Below are 20,809 nucleotides of genomic sequence, written 5' to 3' on the forward strand. Positions count from 1 at the left end.
TGACCACAAAGCTCCCTCCTGCCATTCCCAAGTGTCTCCTGATCCATAAATGATGTTATTTTGTACCGGTGTCCTCAGCTGGGGTTGCGGGGCAGGGGGGAAGATGCAGTGACCGACTGCATTATGTGAAGCCATGTGAGCTGCTTTGGCGCCTGGCAACCCACTCAGGGCCCTGTTTTTTGAGGGGTATCCTCTCTCCTGCCCACAAAACAGTGTGCTCTGTTTTGTCATCCCCAGAAGATGGGGAAAGGAGGTGGGAGATGGTGAAGTGTGGGCTCCCCTCGGCTACTCAGGGCCTTGCCAAGCCTTTGCCTTCCACCAGATGCACCAAGGGCCCCGAGCAGGAGTCTGGTCCTCTCCTGCGATCCTGCCAGGCGGCGGATCCTGCTTCCTTCCTCACTAGCGCTTGCCCCCGACCCTCCTCGGCAAGGAAGGCCGAGGGGGTGGCAGCCCGCCATGGCCGGCGGAGTCTGCGCTGGCGCCGGGTGAGCACGGAGGGGACGGGCCGCGCTGCCGCCTCGGGGGCGGTGGCGGCGGGGACGGGCCGCACTCCCCGGGCGCAGGCCCCCGTTCTGCTCCCCAAGCCCCCTCTGTCCCTCCCTCCTTCCCTCTCTCCTTCCTTCCCTCCTCCCGAAGCCCTCGCCGCGCCCGGGGCCGGGGCCGCGCCTCGGGGCCGCGCGCAGCCGCCGGTTCCGCCTCCTCCGCCACCTCCCCCCGGCCGCCGCCATGTTGGATGGTGCGTGTGGGTGTCAAACGCAGCCAGAGACGGCCGAGCACCGGGACACCTCCGTCCCCTCCCCCCGCGGCCCCTTCCCCGCTCCTCCTGCACCCTCTCCGCGCAGCGTCAGGTCGGTCCGGGAGCCGCGGGGTGCTTGGGTGCGGGAAGCGGGGGGACGGACGGCAGCGGCGGCAGAAGAGCCTCTCCCCGCCTTTCCCCTCAGCGGGGTGCAGGGTGGGCGCGGGAAGGGTCCCCCGGGGTTCCGGGACTCCCGATGAGGAGGGAGCGGGCGGGCCCGGCGGCGGGGCGGAGGCGGCGGCTGGTGGGCCGTGGGGCCTTGGGTTTCGGGGCTTGGGGGGCGGGGGGGTGGCAGCGACGGGGCAGCCCCGGCGGGGGGCCAATGTGGCCTTTGTTGTCTCCGTTGGGTGGGCAGCAACAGTTACTGCCCATCATGGCAGCCCGGCGTCGAGAGTAGGGAGCGCGCCTCCGGGTCGGGGCTGCCGGGGGTGGGGGGCGATCGCCGCAACCCATCTCCTCGCGGGGTGCGGGGCTCTGTCCCTCTGAGCGCCGGCAGCCGCCCGTCGGAAAGGCTTTCACCGCCCAAAGTTTGGGCCTGGCTTCCCGGGCCGGCCACTGAGGCCGGCCGCCTCCCTGGAAGCCGCGGAGGCCGAGGCTGCGGGGGATGGCGGCGGCCTGCTCCGGCGGGGGGGTGCTCCCCGGCGGCCATGGGTCCCTCACCCCGCCTCTGCGTTACTAACCTTACCGGCCGCGGGGGTTTGCGTTTGATTTTAGGATTTATTTATTTTTTCCAGTAACGTAGTCGGTTCGGAAGATGTGTAGTAGTGCTTTTCCATTATTTTTTTAAAGGGTTAATTTTTTAATGTAGATTTTTTTTTTCAGTATTTACCTGCGGTGCCTTTGGTGCTACGGATTGGCTGTGGGTAGTCACTGTGCTGCATTATATTAAACATTATTGACGGGAGGTGTATGGAAACAAGAATTGTCACAGACTACCCACAATGGAAGTTTTCTATTTTAAAGCCATAAGGCTTGTTGATGGTGTTTGGTCTCAGTTTTATTTGGCCAAGGGGTATGTAATGAATCTCCTTTCCATCTTCTTAAGTATCGTATCAGCATTGATCCAAAAAAGCTAAGTTATATTTAAAACTTACACGAGTCAAACAGGTTTCTTTTCCTTAAGCTATTAAGCAAATAGCCTGAATTATATACATGCATTTTCAACGGGAGGCCTAAAATACTTCTTTGGGTTGTTGAAGGCATGTTGCAGATGTTCTGGACTGTAGAGGCTGACTTTAGGACTACAGAATGCAAATCATGCCACAAGATTAATTTTTATTATTGTCTCCACTGCAATGTTTTATGGTAATATGGATCTCTTGCATAATTCCAGTGTGTTGCTGTGTTTTGTGTGAGACAAGGTCATAGAAAATTGGATGATTAGGATGTAAAATGTGGGATGTTAGAATGATGTTTTATTAAAAGTATAAATATATTGTAATGATATCTTTAGCAAAATACAGCCTATTTAGAAGTACTTCTGAATATGTTTGTCTTGGCTGGTTCTCAGGTGTGTTATTTTTGAACAAACTTCTATATAGTGCTTTATTGTCAAAAAGAAAAACTTTTGATACATTTTCTTTTGTAAACCTGAGGTAGTGGCAGACTACCTAGATAGAGTTTAAGAGATAATCTTCCTTATATTAAATATTTAACTACATTATCAAAAATTATGAAGTACAAATTAACCATGAGTGTGCATACCTGAAGATGAATTCTGATAAGACTGACCTGACTGCAAGTTACTGCTTCAGGAAGTTTGACTAAGGGGTGCTGATTGTAACTTCCTTGATGCCAGAAAGTAACTGTGCAACTATGTGACATCATCCCGATGTGATGACAGTACTTCTACCTGGTAGCTCGACTTTTATACTTACTGAGAAATGAAAATTAATTTCTGCCTGTAAGAAATTAAACATAATGAAATATTAACAAAATAGACTTTTCTCTTTAGAGAAAATAATTGACCTGTTCACTAGGTAGGAGGTAAGTAGCGTTGAATGATATTCCGGCAAGAAAAGGCCTGTCTGATAGCGAGTTACCCAGTGGTACTGTCCTAATGGGAGAAGAGACACCAGAGGCTTGGCTCTCAGGTAGCCTGGCTGGTAATGTTCATGTTGTTTTTCACGTCTATTATTCCAACAGTCATTTTTAATGAGCAGTTGACAAACATCTGATGTCCAGTGCAAGCAGTGCTGTATAATGCGATGAGTGTAAATGAATTCAGCTTGTACTGACCGCATCATTATTTACATAACTGGTTAATCATGCTAATTTTGTTCCAGCTGTCAGCCATTTGATTGCTTTAAAATTTGAAGCTTTTAAGAAGCCTCAAATCTTGGATCACTGCTGCGAAATGCCAAAGGCCTAATTCATTACTTCATAAAAATGCTGAGTCTTTCTTGGTACGAAATTGGTTGGTTTTTTTTGGTGTTCTGTTGTGTTTCGGCTTCTCTTGGGTTTTTTTTGTTTTTTTTTTAAGAAAGAAATCATTAGATGATAATATATTTTAGGAGAAATACATTACAGAGTAGTTAGGATATTCATGGTCTTGCTTTTCTTAGCTCTCATGTGTAGGATGAGGAAATGGCTATCTGTTTTGGCTGGTCTAGAAGAATATATGTTACTCTAAAATCTGTATTTAATGGCTAGTACTCAGGAAGCAACTTTCCAGTCTTCCAGTGCCATATTTGCAGAGCGCTAAATTGTCTCTTGAGGTCTTTCTAATAGAAAATTAAAGGTGCCTGGTTTGTATGAATGTCTGTAATGTTCTTTTTCCACTTTGCCTTGCTCTGATCTGTGCAGGGAAAGTATCGAAACGTACTAGTATCCTGCTGTCTTAAGTACTTCAAAGAACAGCGGGTTTTTTTTGTGTGTTTCAGTAGCCTGGCTGCTCATTAAGAAGGCATGAGGCACCGTGGAGGAGAACAACAGTGTGCTGTCCTCTAGAATAAAACCTGCGAGGTCTAATAGTAGGTTTGCCAGCATTGGTGTACTTAAGTTTGGTTACATACTGATACATGCTGAATAGTAGCCCATAAAAAGTACCCAGAATGAATTGGTTTAGGTGGCTGTTACAGAATTGCTTTCCTGTTCTGTGAGGGATGTAAAAAAAGTTGAAATGTCTGTATGTTAGAGTAAGTCAATTCAGAGACGGTAAGCTTCAGGATGAATCTGGAACTATCACAGTTGAGCCTCTGGGTGAGTGGTGCAGGAGGTGGAAAGCTGTAGAAGATCCAGTATTGTTCGTTTATCATTTGCAAATAACGGTTTTGTCTTTGTTTTTAAAATTTGGAATTTGGTTGTTTTTTATGTCAGTATTCCAAACTATTGATTAAAGGCAAAATAGTTGAATCCAACAGTTCTAAGGTGTGCTTTGTGGGTAATTGGAAGTTGTAGGGAGTTTTTTAAGGATAGAGTAGCTTAGATTATTGAATTCCTTCAAACCTGAAGTATATATGTTCAAGAGTTAACACAAGAAGCTAAATGCATGTAAGCATCTAACAGTGGAGTTCGTATGAATTATACTATTAAAAAAATAGAAAAATATTTTGTGTTTTCTCCTTGCATTGCCAGTGACAACTGAAGGTGTTTGCCAGAATTTGGTTTGTAATTCACGATTTTGCAATTTTACATGGAAATATTACTTGGGATCACTTTGCTTGGTGAAATGCTTTTCTTCTGAATAGATAACTTGTAGCTCACATTTTTGTATTGTTTCAAAAATTGAACTTAAAAATTGATTTTGGAGCCAATGCCTTCTACTGTGTTAATTGTTAATAGTGTGTGTATCTTTTTTCATGTCAGCTGAGGCTGTTAACATAAATGCCTCTAACTAGTGCCTTGAGCTTTTGCTCAAGGTCAGGCTTGGTCTGTTCACACAGGCTGTGCCTTGGCTTGGTCTGTTCACACTGCCCATGCCTTGTCTTGCACACTTTAAGCCAGCTCTTTCCAGCTGGGGAAACCTGAGCATGGAGACAAGGAGAGCTCAGTCACAGATAGGTCACCACTGCCAGTGTATGCAGCTGGGCCCAGCAGCATGGCTGGGTAAAACCAGTTCCAGCCCAGAGCTGGATTCGTCTTCACCTTGGAGTCTCCTCTTATCTGTATTTTATGCTGGAGATGGCTGGGTAGAGTTTAAAGAATCTCTAATGCAATATGTTTTAGTGTCCTGATGAATGCAATTTGTTTTCAAGTAATAATTCTCCTCTCAGGGTCAGGAGTAGAGCTCCCTGAGCTGCCTGAAGGAATTAGTTGACGTTTTTGCATAAGACCTCTGCAGTTTTTTTCCAGATTGTTGACTGCTCCTGCCTTTCCTCCAAGTGCTGTTTTATTAATGTTGTCTACAGTTGCTGAGTCTTCTGTCATGTAACTGTGTGATAAATACTGAATGTACAAGGCATGAGAAGTAGAGTAGTTGTGGAGGGTGACCCAAGCAGGAGAATTCCTGCATGCAATCTGCATCTATAGACAAGGTAGAAACCTGTCTTTTGTCTTTTAGACTTCTCTATATTTCCTCCTACTTTCTTGCCCTCATAATTACCTTGTGCTTTGCACACACATACATCTGGTTTAGCGTCTATTGGCATAGCGCTCTGGGTTCCTCTTTCTGATTGGGTCCTATATGTGTTTCCTACAGCATGGATTTGATCACCTTTAGACCCAATGTTTCAGTGGATGTTGTTTTTCAACGAGAATTTATCTTCTTACCCCTTACAGTAAAATATTAATTTTTAAATGATTTGCACTTTTGTGCTTGTAGTGCAGCACTCAATGAGCAATACTTTCAGAAATTAGGTTACTATTTTTTGAAAGGTCAGAGCTGCTTGCTGGTTTGAAATATGCCGCATGCCTAGAGACATTATATGTCCATCCTTCAAGGCGGAAATCGGAAGGCTCACCTGCCATGTTTGTTTTTCAGTGTAGTAGTAGTCACAGATAATTTTTTGGCCTGTTGCTGTAGAAGTGACTACTTAAAGACAGATGGAGTCTGGGGTCAGGGTGAAAAACATCAGTTCTATTTCTCTAGAGGAATTCAACAGCCAGATATGGGTTTAATCTCCATGCAGGATAACCTTAGAGGGACTTACCTGCAGTTCTGAGATCGTCACATAATGTAGTGTCTTCTAAAATCAAACTGATAGTTTTCATTATTTAAAGGTAGAAACGCAAGCAGAGGAAGGGCTCTGCCTCTGTTCATTTGATCTCATCTCTTTGATTTAGTGTTGCCATTGAGAAAGACTACAATATAAATTTTCCTCAAGCTAAGTTAAAAACATCAGCATAGACGACAAAGGTGCTAATGATGTCAGGGATGGTCTTTTTCGGTTTTTTTTGCTTTACTCGCTCTGAAATATTAATTTATAGACTTCACATCAGTTTGGTAGTTTCTGAACCTTTACAAGGGCAATGGCTTTTCCATAGCTTTGTTAGAACAAAGACATTTTAAGAATCGTATAATCTTATTACAGCTGCTCCTGACTGTTTAAATCGCTTCCTTGTACTTAAATAACAATCTGTCACCAGCTATTTCTTGATTGTAGTTTTTGTCAGGTGCAATTTATCCCCCTCTGTGTTTTTGTTATATTATTTTTTTTCTGATTGTGCAACCCTTAGGTTGGCAAGCAATTTCTTTCTCAAACAGTTCTGACTTCATTGGGAGTAATTGCATGAGTAATTGCTCACTGGTGTAAGAGTTGTACAGTCCACAAATAAAACCTTTGTTTCTAGGACCTCATGGACAAAACCTGCTAAAATAACTGATCCATACAGTTTTAATGTTCCTTAGGGAGAGGCAAAGCAAGGTATTTTTGAAGGTAACTTCCTCCTCTGAGACACAGGCACGAACGACTCCTGCAAACAGGTTTCCTTGTAGGTGGGAAATCAGTTCTCAAGTGGCTAGTAGTGTGTTGGTAACAGCGTGAGCAGGCCCCAAGAGGCATTATCGTTTTGTCATTCTCCTGATTTTTATTTGTTTTTTTCTTTTAGTAATGCGGATTTCCTCTCCCAAATCTGTTGACCCAATTGCTCCTGCAGCTGCCTTTCTACTAACTTTCAGCTCTATTTAGACAGAGATGAGGCTTGTCACAACAGCAGTGAGCATAGATGTTTGATCTAACCCTACAAAATCGTCCACAATTTAAGATTGTTAATTAATCCTCATACTTAAGTTCTAAATAGAATTCCTTTAATGCGCCTGCCTGTTCTCTGGTGAATGGTCAAGCAGAATGCTCTGTCATGTGGTAGATGTAAAAGAAAACCCTTCAATTATTGTTATATGAAAACCAGAACTTTAATGTTTTTAATTATTCAGTTTGCTTATTAATGAGTGAAACACCCTACCATTTTGTGACATTGCTGGAATGTGACTAATAATGTCTGTTTAGAAGAAGGTCTGCATTGTGTGTTACCAGCAGTTTTCAGATCCAGGGAAGATCTGGTGAATCTTCAAAATGCTCTTGCGCAGGTATTTCATCATTTGATAAAAACCTCTTTGTAATGACCATTTGAAAGTGAAAGATTCACATTTGTTCCGGTATCTAATGCAGTGTTTGCCTTCTGAGTCCATCCTGGCTTGTTACATGGTTTTTATGATTGCTTCTTGTAATACTATGCTTCTTGCAGTGATTTTATTGTGGGGTTTTTTTTTTTAAGGATGTGAAATGCTTATTACTGATGAGAGCTGTTACTATTTTTTTACTTCTGTTATTGAGCAGTTCATCAAGTTAAACTTTGTCTACCAATTAGGAAAGCATTTCTTGGGAAGTATTAAGATAACGCCTCTGGTGGAATGTTTTTAGATAAAGAGCATGGGTGACAGCAAGTTTTTTCTTAGAAGTATGCAAGTACAGATCAGAAATCATTACTTAATATTGTAGTTTTTGTAGAATTGCTACAACTTTCCCATGTATTTTTTTTTTTTAAGCAGAAATTTCTACATGCTGCTCAGAAGAATGGGAAGCTTGACATTACACTGGACTATAGTTATGCAGTCCATGTATTTTATTTTATACTTTTTCAGCAAAGCAGCTGCTTTCTGAAGATTTTAAAAGATTGGTACCTGAGTGACTCTTTTGAAAGATATTTGTATTTCTATCATTACTGAGTCTTTTGGGAAGATTTAGTAAAAAGTGAAAACCAGAAATATTTATAATTGTTTTACTTGTGTTTCAGAATTCTTAAATTTGAGAGAAGCTGGAGTAAAAAAGCTTCTGTGACAGCAAAATCACTTTTAAACTGCAGAAAAGCAGTGAAGTATATCATCAGAGGATATGAGAGGGTTTTTTTTAGTGTGCAAAACTGCTTAAGTGTTGCATTTCAAATTTACAAACTGCTGACCGCTTTGTGAAACACTGAGACACACTGAAATGTCTGACTTTTTTTTTATGATTGACTACCTAGGGAATAATCTCCTTTTGCATAGCCTGCTGGTTCAGATACACTGCAGAGCATAATTGACATTTTGGTGTCTATCAACCATCTAATACTGTCTGCATATATTTAATTTCACAATAATACAAACATATGATGCCTCTGAGAGATTATTTACATCGTCTTTAAAAGACAGAACATGTTGTATAACTGAAGGTGTGTCATACTGGGAGTGCTCTGCATGGTGGGAACTCTGCTTAGGTTGCAGGCTGCTTAAATATCGAAGTGGTGAAGAATATTGGGACAGTATTGTAGGTTGTCTTTGTTATACTGTTTTTAATATGCTTTATGAGGAGTTTTCTGTCCTGCAATTTATGGTCCAGATCAAGGCAAGTATGTAAGCACGTACTTCACGTTGAAAGTGTGAGGGATCTGTTGATCTGGGACTGGTTGTTGACTCAATGTTGATGCTGAACACGGCATGTCATGTTTTAATACTGTTAGCTTTCCAGGTGTAAATGCAAGAAACATGCTTTAACATCCTGAATGTAGAAGTATTTTTGTTATGTACGTGCCAGCACAAAATTGTGTCTGGATGCCTTGGCACAGAGCCAGATTTTTAATCTTTTTTTTTTTTTTTTTTTTGGCCAGCTTGGATCATGTGTGTAATACTATAATGCCTTTTCCTGTCCCTGGAAATGCTGATTTTTAGTCATGTCTTAAGGAATTTCTTTTTCATAAGGAAAATTCACTTTAAAGGAGAAGGAAAGACTACTTGTTTGTTGTGGGGTTTTTTTCCCCTCTCTTTGTTTTCTTTTTCCTTTTTTTTTTTTTTTTTTAATAGAAGGGTTGAAATATACTGTCAGAATTTACTTTGTCTCTTCTGTCTCACAAATTCAAAGTTTAGAAATTAAGCTTTGGAAAGTAGGTAGGGCTCTTGAGGTAGTGAGAGTTAGGAGAAGAAAGGGAGGAACACACTGGTGTGAGTTGCCTTAATACTCGGTCAACACATTCAGAGTGGAAATTTTGCCAAGTATCAGAACTGGTAAATGACGTGTGTGTACATGTGTGGATATAGAAAAAGGAGCTTTAGGTGACCAAATCTGTGATGGTAATGCTGTTGCTACAGGCAGAGCTTTACAAAGGAAAACACATTCAGTGCCTGTCAAAGTGTGAAACGGATGTGTCCTTAAATGCTACAAGGCCTGTGCTCCCATCAAACTCAACTAGTCTTTTGTCAAAACTCCTATTTAAACTATTTTGTTAAAATATGGTGACTTGCATTTTCCCTTTTCATGGGAAACCAGCTGAAAAGAGAACTGAGCCTCGCCTGCTGCTTACATGCTAAAGAGATGCAAATGAGAGTCCCCTCCCTCCCGGTTGCATCCTCTCTCCTCTTGGGTTTCTATATTATTTTGATTAAAGCAGTTCTATTGCCAACTCCCAGCCCAGAAGGCAGGTGAGAGGGAAAAAATCCTTGATTGCAGCTCGGTGATTAACATATCTTTCTGAGTTTGTAATGTCATAATTTCACAGAAAATAAAGTTCCAGGAGCTTCACAGACTATAGGGTTGCTGGAAAGGCAAACATCAAAGTGGAAAGAAAAGAGTTTATTTAAAATATAGGAGAAAGACTTAAAACGTTTGTGCTAACCTATGAGAGCTATTAAAAATTTAAAAAAGCCTTTGAAGCTAAGCATTAAAGATTTAATAGTATTAATTGAATTAAGCCGTGGGAGTTAAGGATATGTAGACACATGTGTAAGTGTATGTATTCTGAGACGTTAGCTATATTAAGGAAGTGAAGGTATTGAGAGTTGAATTAATTGTACTGGGTTTATAAAGGCTGCCTTAAAAAAAATCCTTTTTATTCTTGGACTTAATTGGAGTAGATACCTTTATAACTGAACATGTAAACAAAAGTGTAGTGTACTTACTATCATTTTAAAACTGTAGTCAAACAGAGAAGATGAGACTTGGCATACCTGAACAAGGTAAATCAAGCAAAGTACTTTTTAATCTGCGCTTTAAGGATAACTTTGTTTCTTTATATTATTGTGATTATTTTTTTTAAGAACAAATACCTTTTCACTGTTATGAGAACAATAACATCATACTCTTGTACTCTATCATACATTTTTTTCCCTTCCTTGCTAATCCACGATACTCTGTACTCCCAGCCACAGGTGGGGGCTCTTTTTGATAGCTACATTTTTATGTTAGTTCATAACTCATTCTCTTAAGACTGAGCAATTTAGGGAGCTTTTAGCTTTTCTTACATTTAGATCTCGTCGCTGTGAGGAAACCTTCTTGCTGCAGGATGTAGGTGGTCCCTCTGTAGCTTTGTAGATAGATACCAAAAATCAGAGTGAAATCTGTGGCACTGTAACAATGGCAGTAGCTTGGTGTAGAGAGAACAATATGTGGGGCTTGGCAAAGGAAGGTGGTACCCAGAGGGGAGCAACATCAGACAGTTTGGTTGGCACGGAAACACCGCTGTGCAGGGAGACGACCAACCTCATCAAGAGGGATAACTAAATTGAGGGTGATTTTAATACATTCACTTTTCCTCTTTCAGGAAGATGGTTGCTGACAGTGTAAGGCGGGTTGTTTGAGCTCTTCTTGCTGCAAATGTAGTTACTAAATGATTCAGCATGATGCTGTACCCACGCATTTTAGCAATATTGATGAATTCATTACCCTTCTGTTAGCTGATGGATGTTAATGGGTAGGAATTTCTTCTTTGCGTTTGAACTAGATGAAGGCTCTTGAAAAGAAGATTAGAAAATGGAGTTTTAAAGTAAGTTTCTTGTTCTGTTTTTAAATCTAAAGGGATAGAATGGTTTCAATGACTTTCCTTAAAATGGTGGTTAAAAGAATAATCACCGATGCAGGGGTACCAGGCAGCTATGGGAGGTAGAGGTAGTGCTACTACTACACAGGAGATTTACCTGCATTTTTTTAACATGTCCCAAGCTATAGTCAACTGCTTCAGAAGTAACAGAGGCTTGAAATTTGAATTACACACGGTAGGTATTATCTGCTATATGTGGACTCCTTCTAGGATATGTGGAGTCCCAAGGACATGTACCGAGTTGCTGGTTGGAGGGTAGCAAAGCTAAGAGGTTCTCTGGAAGAAAATGACCTTTAATAATGGAACAAACACACATGCTTTTGAGTAACAAGTCTTTGTCATCTTCTTTGAGACGAGAGAGTTAACTCCCACTCAAATAATTTTTCCATCTAAATGTCCAGAATAGAGAGTAGGTAGAATATTACTGCTGAAGGATAGATTGGGAAAACTTGGAACTGTTATGATGACAGCTGAAAATTTCTGTATATCTGCATGGGACAGTGTGGGATCCACTGACATGGCTGATTTTTTTTCTTTTCCTCTGATTCCACAAAACCCATTAAAATAATAATACACCAAGATAGTACCAAATCTTCATATGCGAATTTGTGCTTGAATGAAGGAGTTGGAAAGTTTGAAGTAGTTTAATAAGGAAAAACCATTGTATAAAATAGGGATGTTTTTTGTCTTTTTAGCTATTCACTTCCATCAAAGATGAACTTAAGAATGTAGCTCAAAATCATGAAGTAGGGCAGTACAGAAGTAGACTAAAGTAACTAGAAATAGTTTTGAGTACTGTCTTACGATCAGCATAACTTGTTCTTAAATCCAGGCTGCTGATGGCTGGACGCTTTTGCCTTCTTCTCTGGCTGCATGTACTTTCTGCCCTGCGGCACTCCTTTGGATGGAATTGCTTTTTCCTGCCAAGGTGGTGATGCTGGGTATGGTAGACAGGTCTGTTAGGAAGAAGGAAAAGTGGTGCAGTTGTTTGGAAAAGATGGGTGAAACTCTGAGGTGTGTACAGCATGAAAATATACGGAGGAATAAGAGGGAAAGATGAACAACAAATGTTACAGGACAGATAGCTCAAATCAGTGTATGAAAAGAGCAGGGCTAAGACTTAAAGATGGTAGCCAGTTTTGAAAGAGCAGGGGACCAGATTTTCTTCTCTGTGGCTGCCTTCAATGTGAAACGAATGTGCAATGGTTACTATTGACTGGGTAATAAAAGGCGATTCCCTAGAAGACCTGCTGTTTGTAGTTCTTGCACGATTACCTGCTGAAAGCAGGCCCCAAATCACAACCATCATCTTTAACTTCACCATCCATCTGAGCTTTCCAGGTGCAGCTGTACATTTTTTCCTCATGAGATGTAACTGTAGATAGCTGTTGAAATGAACGTTACTTCCTTTATTTGTGGTATATTTTAAAGTAATCAGAGTGACCTTGGGATTAATTGGTCTGGTGACCTGATCTGTCAGAAACTCCAGCTATCCGTCTCTCCTTCGCCTCCCCGGGTTTGTCAGGTCAGCTCACTGAACCAATGCTATCTCGAGATCTGGTGGGAGGGGCAGAGCAGGTAGAAGCAGAATGCCGCCTTCAGTAACAGCCCTCAGCCCCCTGAGAATAAAGTGTAATGTGAAGCCACATCCTCAGTTCCTCTCTGAGCTTGACTGCTGAACAGTAAAGCCTCACGTAAAACCCTGGGTTTTCGCCAAAACATTCCTCAGGCGGGGTGCATAGAGGATTTCAGGATACATGTTTCCTATTTTCCAATTTTATAGCAACTTAATTAGTTGTGAGCACGCAGCTTAGTTTCCAAGGGTTAAAGTAACCTCCTGTTAATTGTTACTGGTTATGATAGTTGAATTAAGACCATGTGTTGTTGCCTTTTTGATACGAGTGTGCCAGTGTGCTGGCTGTGAGGGTTGGCACTTGAAGTTTTATGCTGTGAATAAGCATCAATGAGTGTAGACAATATATTAAATCAATCTCCATTTTCTTTACCAGCTTGTCATTTGAGCTGGGAGCCAGCATGCTTAACAGTTTAAACTGAAGAAAGTAGTAGTTTTGGATGTATGGACAGCAGATAGGGCTTTGTGGATCTTGCACTGTTCCTTGAAAGTAAAAGTATTAACTAGTCTCTCAGTTTCTACCAACAGTAACATGGACAGTAAAACTGCTTTTTTCCCCTCTGTTCTTTGTCATGATGAGCATTTGCCTTTGGCCCACTGAATTTATTAATGTGGTTTCATGTCTGTGGTGTGTAGGTGGATAGGAGAATCTGCACATGGTGATGTCTGCTTTGTAATAATGAAATGCAAACTGAATTTAGTTAATGAAATCATTGGGTAATTGTAAGTAGCAGGTACCTTCCCAAAATATCAAGTCTGATACATGAGTACAGCTATATATAAATGTAGTCATTCTTGTCAGCTTTAAAATTAAAAATTAACAGTTGTGTAAGAGAACACTGTGGCTGAAAGAATGTAGCTAACATTTTGTGGTCTTGCAGGCTTTTAGGTTTTATTATTTACGGTTCTACCTGTATTCAAGTTGATCTATGAGTGCTCTGAGCTGTTGGGAGAGAAGATATAAGGGCTTCCCTTTGGCAGATGCCTGTCACCCAGTAAGTAGCCTAAGTGACAAGGATGGACTTTTCTAATTATTAATAGATTCTGTGACATATCCTCTGGCAAAAAGATCAGACATCTTCCCTCCCAAATGAAAACATGGAAGGCAAGAAATATCTTCTACTGTCTTTAATTTAGTTGAAAATGCTATTCAAACATGCCTGGTAAACTGAAATGATTTCTGATTGTTACCCTTTTGTTAAGGCACATATTAGATGATTACTTTTTGTTTTTACTTCTCTATTAGTGAGAACAAAAGGCAAAATGCTTTAATTCAAGTAGGTAATCACCAGAGAACAAATTCCTTTTGAGAGTTTGTGTAGGTATTTTGGCTTTGTGTTGGATTAATTTGCATTTAAAGTATCTGGTTTGGTGGGTAATGGCTTGACACTCTGTTGTAATTTGGCAAGATTCAGTTACTCATTACACATTTGTACTTGCTGTATTACTAGGGAAAAATATACCAACATCTACTGGGTAAAGTGATGACATTTGACCCAGCCATAGAGGAGGAAGGTGTTATTTTTAAAGAGATATTGTCAAAGCTTGTAATCCTAAAATTAGGTCTCCAGTGTAGGTCGGATTTTGATCGTTTCTGGTGATGTGCATGGCTCTTACAGAGCCTATCCCCTTTTGCGGCAGCACTTGAGTGTCTTTGCAGCTGCTTCCCACGCTGTCAGTGATGCCACCAGCATTCCAGCTGCAAAGGCAAATGTAAAAGCCGGTGTCAAAGCACCGGCAGCTCTGGCTTGTTGGATCCCGAGGCAAAGTGGCCAGGTAGTGCTGCCGTGTTCTCAGCCCTGAGAGCAAAATTGGATTTATGTTCCTTTCCTCCCTTCTCTGTAGACTCTATGAGTAATGAGATGAGCTCTCTATTGAGCTCAAATTCTGCCCTGGTAATTTAAGTAGATGTGTAGTAAGAAAAAGTGTTACAGAGAAAAACTTAAATTTGTGTCTGTAAATCTGTTTTACAGCTAAGTGGCCATGCAAGCTGGAGTTGGTTTTCCTCTGTGAGTCTGAGGCATGACTGTAAAATCACTGTGGAATCTAACCTTGAGCTTCATGAATATGCATCGATTTGAAGAGGAATTATCTTTCAGCTTTAACTCTTTAAATAAAGAAATAATTTGGCCACCTGCTGTCTGTGAAAGCTGACCTTGTTCTCTCATTTGTAAAAGGGAGTGGAAAGCTTCCAAAACTTTTAATTTTGAACGGTTTCCTCTTCTCAGAAATTACACTGAAGAAGACAAGCATTTAAGCTGTGAAAAATGGAAATTAAACCTTTCTTCTGGAGTTAACCCGGTTCTTCAAACCGTTTGCCAATCTGTATTTGTAGCTCATTTCCTAAATAATTTTGAAGGCTGAGGAAGGGCATTGATAGTAATTTCTGTGTCTTCATTTTGCTGTTTTTATTCACATGAATTGCTGTTTTCTCTGCTGCACAATAGCAAGAGAGAGCTATTAAGTGTGCTGCTTGTTGGCTTTTATTTATAATGCCAAGCTGCTTCGCATCTCTTAGTACTCTTCTCTAAGTGACCACAATGTACAGATGCCCCTCTTCCTGTTTGGTTTTGGGAATAAGGTTTGTATTGCAGTAGGATATTACACCGTAGGCAGTGTAATGATATCCTCTGGCCATCCAGTTTTTCTGTGAGAATTACTTACGAGTAGGGGAAAAAAACTATGAAAGAGAATTAACTGAGTTTGAACGTTTCTCTAGCAGTGTGGGATCCAATGTACAAAAAACCAGCTTTGTTATATGCTTTCCTGGATTATTATATTCCTGAACATTCAATATAAAGGTGTATGCTCTTTTTTTTTTTTTTTTTGTTCAGATTTCTTCTTCCTGTTTGTGGAGAATTAGGCTTTATAAAAGCACAGGGGATTTAGATTTATACACATAGCAAGCTACCAGAAGGAAGCGAGGATGTGAATTCACAGTGTCAGGCAATGGAAATCCTTTTTCTTTGCCATAAATAGAAGTTGACTTACTATTCCAGTTGGGGTTGTGTCTGAGTGTGTGCTTTTTGCTCTGTGCAGGTGTAGTGTCTGTCTCGGGGAACTTCTTCCATAGTCAGCACCTAGCAACACTTTCTTCTTAGCCTGATTCTTTGCAAACTGGCAAGGAGCACTCTCCAGGCTTGACTTCTCTGATTTATCCTGGAATACAGGTTCCAGAGAATTACCATTCCACCCCGACAGCACTGAGAGCAGATCTCTAGCTATTTGTGTGTATTCACACCGTAGAGGTAAGGCACATGCTTCAGCTTTGTGATATGTTAGAACTTCTCATAGCAGCTGCTGCAACATGTCTTAGGTAGGAGAGGAGAGGCTCTTGGTGGGTCTTCTTACATTCCTTTGAAATGATAGTGGGGTGCAAATGTCCCGGATGGTACTGTTGGCATCCTTAGATACTGACCATGTGCTTTCGTAACACAGAGCTGACTAGTAGCACAGCTGGGCTGAGGTAGCTGCCTGTACCCCCAGTATTGCAGCATTTTAGCCTCTTGGTTGCCAGCATCACTGTTGAGGACTGTCCTGTGAGCTGAGTAGGGGAACCTGCTTGAGCTGTTTGCTTTCTAGTGGTGACCCGGAGAATGTGTAGTTGCAGTATGAATCTTTGGATGAAAACTTGTAGTTAGCTTTCAGTGTACTTCATGAAAGGGCAGATATTTGTGTGCCTCAAAATCACAGAGTCACTGAATTATTAACTGTTTTCAAAAATTCACTTTTTGTGCACGTTTCTTAGAGTGAATGTCTAATTTATATATGTTGTCTATAACAGTTAATTAAAATTTCTGGTGGACTACTCTTGCTTAATTTTAACACTCATTTGTTGCCCACTTGACGTTTACGATGTTTCATATATTTCTTGTCCATAGTTAGCTAGACTGTGTCTTTACTTTCATGATGGATATGAAGGGCATTTTATCAATGCAGACAAACCCTGGTTTGAGTTTTATATTCTGGAGGTTGGATTCTGCTGAAAGCCTGTATGTAGGTGGATTTGTATGGCTGTTTCTTTGAACTAAGTTTATTAAAGACTTTGTGGCTTGGCCTCATTTCTGTGTTAGTCTTAGCAAATTAAAGATGATTTCCTCATGTAGATTTCATTTGCTGCATTTAATCTCTTGCAAGAGTGAGCTGTTGAGGAGTTTAGTCAAAAAATCCTTCTGTCTGCACATTGGATGTGGAAAAAACACTTTGAGAATTCAGTGATTATTTGTGTAGTGAGGCTATTGGAATAGGAAAAGGGAAATTACCCTCCAGATTACCCTTGATAGCACAGGTAAGCTTCACCTTTTGTGTACAGAATTGTGTGTTTCCTTTTCTATGTATTTAAACATGCCAAGCTACTTATAAAATGGAGAAAATTGCTTGTAAAGACCAAGGAAGAGAAAAAGTGGAAGTCTCACCTAAACAAGACTTAACTCTCTTTTTGCCTCTAACCTTTTAAAGAAACCTGTTTGGGCTGATAGCCTTTTCCGTCTTCTTAGCAAGGAACGGCAGCTTTACTCCACAATCCTTACTTTCCACTTTTCTTCACAACTTTACTGTTAACAATGCAAACTCAGATTTTTGCTGAAGTTGCAAGGGCATTGTACTTCCTTGTGGTTTGTTGTGAGAAGTTAATTCACTGAGGTCTCTGTAAAAAAACAAAAATAATTCAAAACTTTCTATGTAAGCATTTGATTACGTGTTAGAAAACAGATTCTCGCTTGTATGCAGTAGGAATGTTTGTCTTTTTGATCTCTTTAACCATAAGATTTTTTGATCTCTTTAACCGTAAGGCTCTTACGGTGCTCCACAGCCTGTAATAATAAAGTAAAAGGCATCTTGTGTGCAGAGTTTGTAAAGCAGATGCTGAAAGGCATAAAAAATTCTTCGTAAGGGTTACTGCTGCTGCCAAAACAGTTACCTCAAATGTTGGTAAAACGAGATTGGGAGGGGGAATAAAAAAATCCATTAGCTTTCCATTCCAGTCAATCTTTGTATTTCTGAAAGAGTAAAATGAAGTTGAGTAAGTTGCCTTCAGTGAGTTGAAAGTAGAATAGGATTAGAAAACATGTCTTTCCATCAAGAAAAAGAAAAAATAGTCGTTAATGTGATTCTCATTAAGTGCCTTTGTTTTCGTGAGTAAAAAATATGAAGGTAAGGAATCATGCCAGTGAAATCTTTGATTTTTCTGGGAGGATGAAAAATACTCATTTCGTTTAAAACAATGTGTTCTCTTGAAATGTTTGCTTTACGTTTGTTCCCAAAGCACCGCTCCAGACTTACTCTCTGCTAGAAGCCTTCTTCAAAGCTTTATCCCAACAAAACTTCCAGTCTGGGGAATACAGCTGCCATAAATTACACCCTGCCTCCCTACCCCTCCGTGTACTCCAAGCTCACTTGTTTTTGAGGTGTGGCTGTGGCAATTTAACTAGTGAATCCTAACCTGAAACAGTTCCCAAATAAATATAGGGCTCTCTTCAAACTGTTTCTGCACTTAGTGAGGCTGTACTTTTCTTCTTGCCTACATTTTACAGCACAACCATGAATATTTTTCCTTCATTTAGCTACAGCCTGTGTGGAGAGCACAGCAGGGCCTTGAGTCGTACCTTTTTTCATTTGGTTTCTTCTCTGAACCCAGGTGCATGGCTTCCTAGTGCGTGTGGTGCAGCTGGGCAGGAATGAAGGCTCTTCACTTTCTGGTGCTGTTTTTTGGCATTTGATGGCTTTATGTTATGTTTAATCAGCTCCTTCAAAAATGAGGAGGGGATTGGATCATTTTTACTCCTCTTGCGGTCTGCCTTGAAGCAGAGCTTGTGTTGATGTCGCTGTGCACAAGACCTTAAATTGATTAGTTCTACTGTGCTGTCGTGCAATTGCTAGGTTTGATGCAAGAGAGAGAAAGGAGAAGTGGTTGAGGAGTTGAGAAGCCGCTGGGTTGGTGATGACATTTGCCATATGAAATTGCACCTCTGGTTGTTGATGTGCCTGCTTATGTTGTAATTATGATTAATTCTTCAGGTATTCATTGCGTTGCCCAAAGTTGGTGTTGTTTAGGACTAGTAGGTGTTCCTATGTACTGTAAAGTTTACCTTTCTAAATATCACATGTGGTATTAAAATGATGTTTTCAGAAGCTCAGGAGGTTGTAACAAGTAATAAAACAAACACATCTTTCTTTGGATGGGGCAGTACACTTAGGTGAGGCTTCTGCTTGTGTAGTGTACTTTAAAAATATTTTGGTAAGGCGTCTCATCCCTGGCCTTGAGAGAAACAAAACTCTCATAAGACAAGAATGTTTTTCATAGATTTACAATGGGTTAAAAGGCACGAAGCAGGATAGGGAGTAAATGCTTAGTTCTCACAGTAAAGGGCTATTCCCAGTGAGGTATCCTGCCAAAGATCAGTGCTCTTGAAAATACTTCCTTTTCTAGATAATTTCTAAATGATGAGGTGGCCAAATGGAACCAAATTAGTCAAATTTGAAATGAATCTTGAGTTGAAGGGGAAAAGATTGAGACTTTGAGTGATAAAATGACAGCTAAAATAATCTCGGTACAATTTGCATAGGGAGAAGAAATTACTGTGGCTTCATGTGCATGAGTAGAGGTGCAATTACCAAAGGGCTAGTAGATTTGTTGAAAATATTTGAAGAAGAGTGGAAAATCCTAAGCAGTAAATTATTATGTTGTGACACAAACTTCTGTTACTGCTATATCTGAAATGTCGAGTACTTAGAACTGCGTCTCTCACAAGAAATTCGAGTGTAGTATGTGCCACAGAAAGACATCAGAGATGATCAGAGATACGGAGCAGCTCCTAAGTAGAGGGTCTGAATTTTGAGAGATCCTCAGTTTAGGAGATGGCCAATTTCTGTAAAATCACAAGTGACATAAAGAAGCCAAAGGTGACTTTCCCCTTCTTAGAAGGCATGCCCTCTCTCTCCAACTTGGGGAATAAATGGCCAAGTTTAATATAAGCCAAAGTGTTTGTTTGTGTAGTGTGGTCACTGCACGGCTGTTGCGTACTTGCTGAGGGTGAAACGGGAAATACAAGTGACTTCAAAAAAAAGATTGGTAGAGACACAGTGTGCCCACTTCTGGCCGTAGATGCTTGAGCAGCTGATCATATAGGGCAAAGGAATATTATATGTTCTTTTCTCATACTATTTACATGAGGATTTGTTCCTGAGGATGTTTGGCTTTGGTGGACCTTTTATTGAACTGGCTTAAGAAGTTTTGTAGTTCTCATGGTTTTGCTTTTTCATGTTATTTACGGCTTTTATGGTTGGATGACAAGCTCAGCTCTTGGGAGGGGATGCATTTACAGATCTGGGATCTGTACCATTAGTATAGCTGTGTTGATGATTAAGCCTGGCACTTGCATCCTCTGCTGGCTCCAGTTTACCTGTTGCCTGCATTCTGCTTTTAAGTCTTTGTGACTGTCTTTCTGCCAAGTGCTGCCACCTCCTTGGATAACTTTGTTCAGCTTTGTGAACTTGCCTTAATCAATTATTGATAAAAAGAAGTAGTTTAGGTTAAATAAGATACATGTGTGTTGTGGGGTTTGTTTTGTTTGGGTTTTTTTTTATTGGTTGCCTCACCTTTGGAGTATAGTACGTTAGAGAGGGCAGGTGAGCCAGCAGATTTGGACGGTGTTAACTTCTAGAGTGAAGCAGCATAAACACCTGAGAATGTCTAAGTAGCATCAGCCTTTTCAAATTTGTTGTTTATAGTGCACAAACCTGTAAATGCCCCAGAAGATGCCTCTTTATTCCTGTTGCTACTAGTCATCTGACAACAGATGAACGTTCTTTTACAGCTGGTTTTAAATACTGAGGAGAACGCCAGGATGATGAGTTTACCTGAAATTTAGTGTTTTCATTTTAAATAAATTTTCCATTGTGTCGTAATAGGGTTTTTTCTCAATAATTCTGCTAAAAGTTAGTGGAACATGATAAAATACAGTGACTCATTTGGATTGTTCTGTGGTATTGTAACTGCCCCAGAATGGTTTTCTAGGAAGTGTATATGCCTCTGCGCCAAAAAAGTCATTCCAGAGCTGCATGTTGTCCAAGCTGACACTTAATTCTGCTTTTATTCTAAAACTGCACCACAGTAATTTGAGGAATGATAACAATGTTAGGCTTGAAATCTGTGCTTT

At 40.7% G+C, this 20,809-nt stretch overlaps 1 protein-coding gene across 4 annotated transcripts in view; it reads left to right on the forward strand.

Moving 5' to 3' along the window:
- Positions 1-674: 674 nt before the first annotated feature.
- EPN2 (epsin 2) overlaps positions 675-20,809 on the forward strand; it is a 45,698-nt gene continuing 25,563 nt past the window's right edge. For 2 of the 4 annotated variants that reach the window (XM_061992192.1, XM_061992195.1), the window contains exon 1: positions 675-848. The gene's annotated coding sequence lies outside the window, so the exon portion shown is untranslated. Of the gene's footprint in view, positions 849-1,618; positions 1,809-7,242; positions 7,263-20,809 lie in introns of those variants that run through there. The other 2 variants (XM_061992193.1, XM_061992194.1) reach the window with 2 other exon arrangements.

The sequence above is a fragment of the Colius striatus genome, chromosome 3, assembly GCF_028858725.1.
Source record: "Colius striatus isolate bColStr4 chromosome 3, bColStr4.1.hap1, whole genome shotgun sequence".
In the NCBI taxonomy this organism is placed as follows: Eukaryota; Metazoa; Chordata; class Aves; order Coliiformes; family Coliidae; genus Colius; species Colius striatus.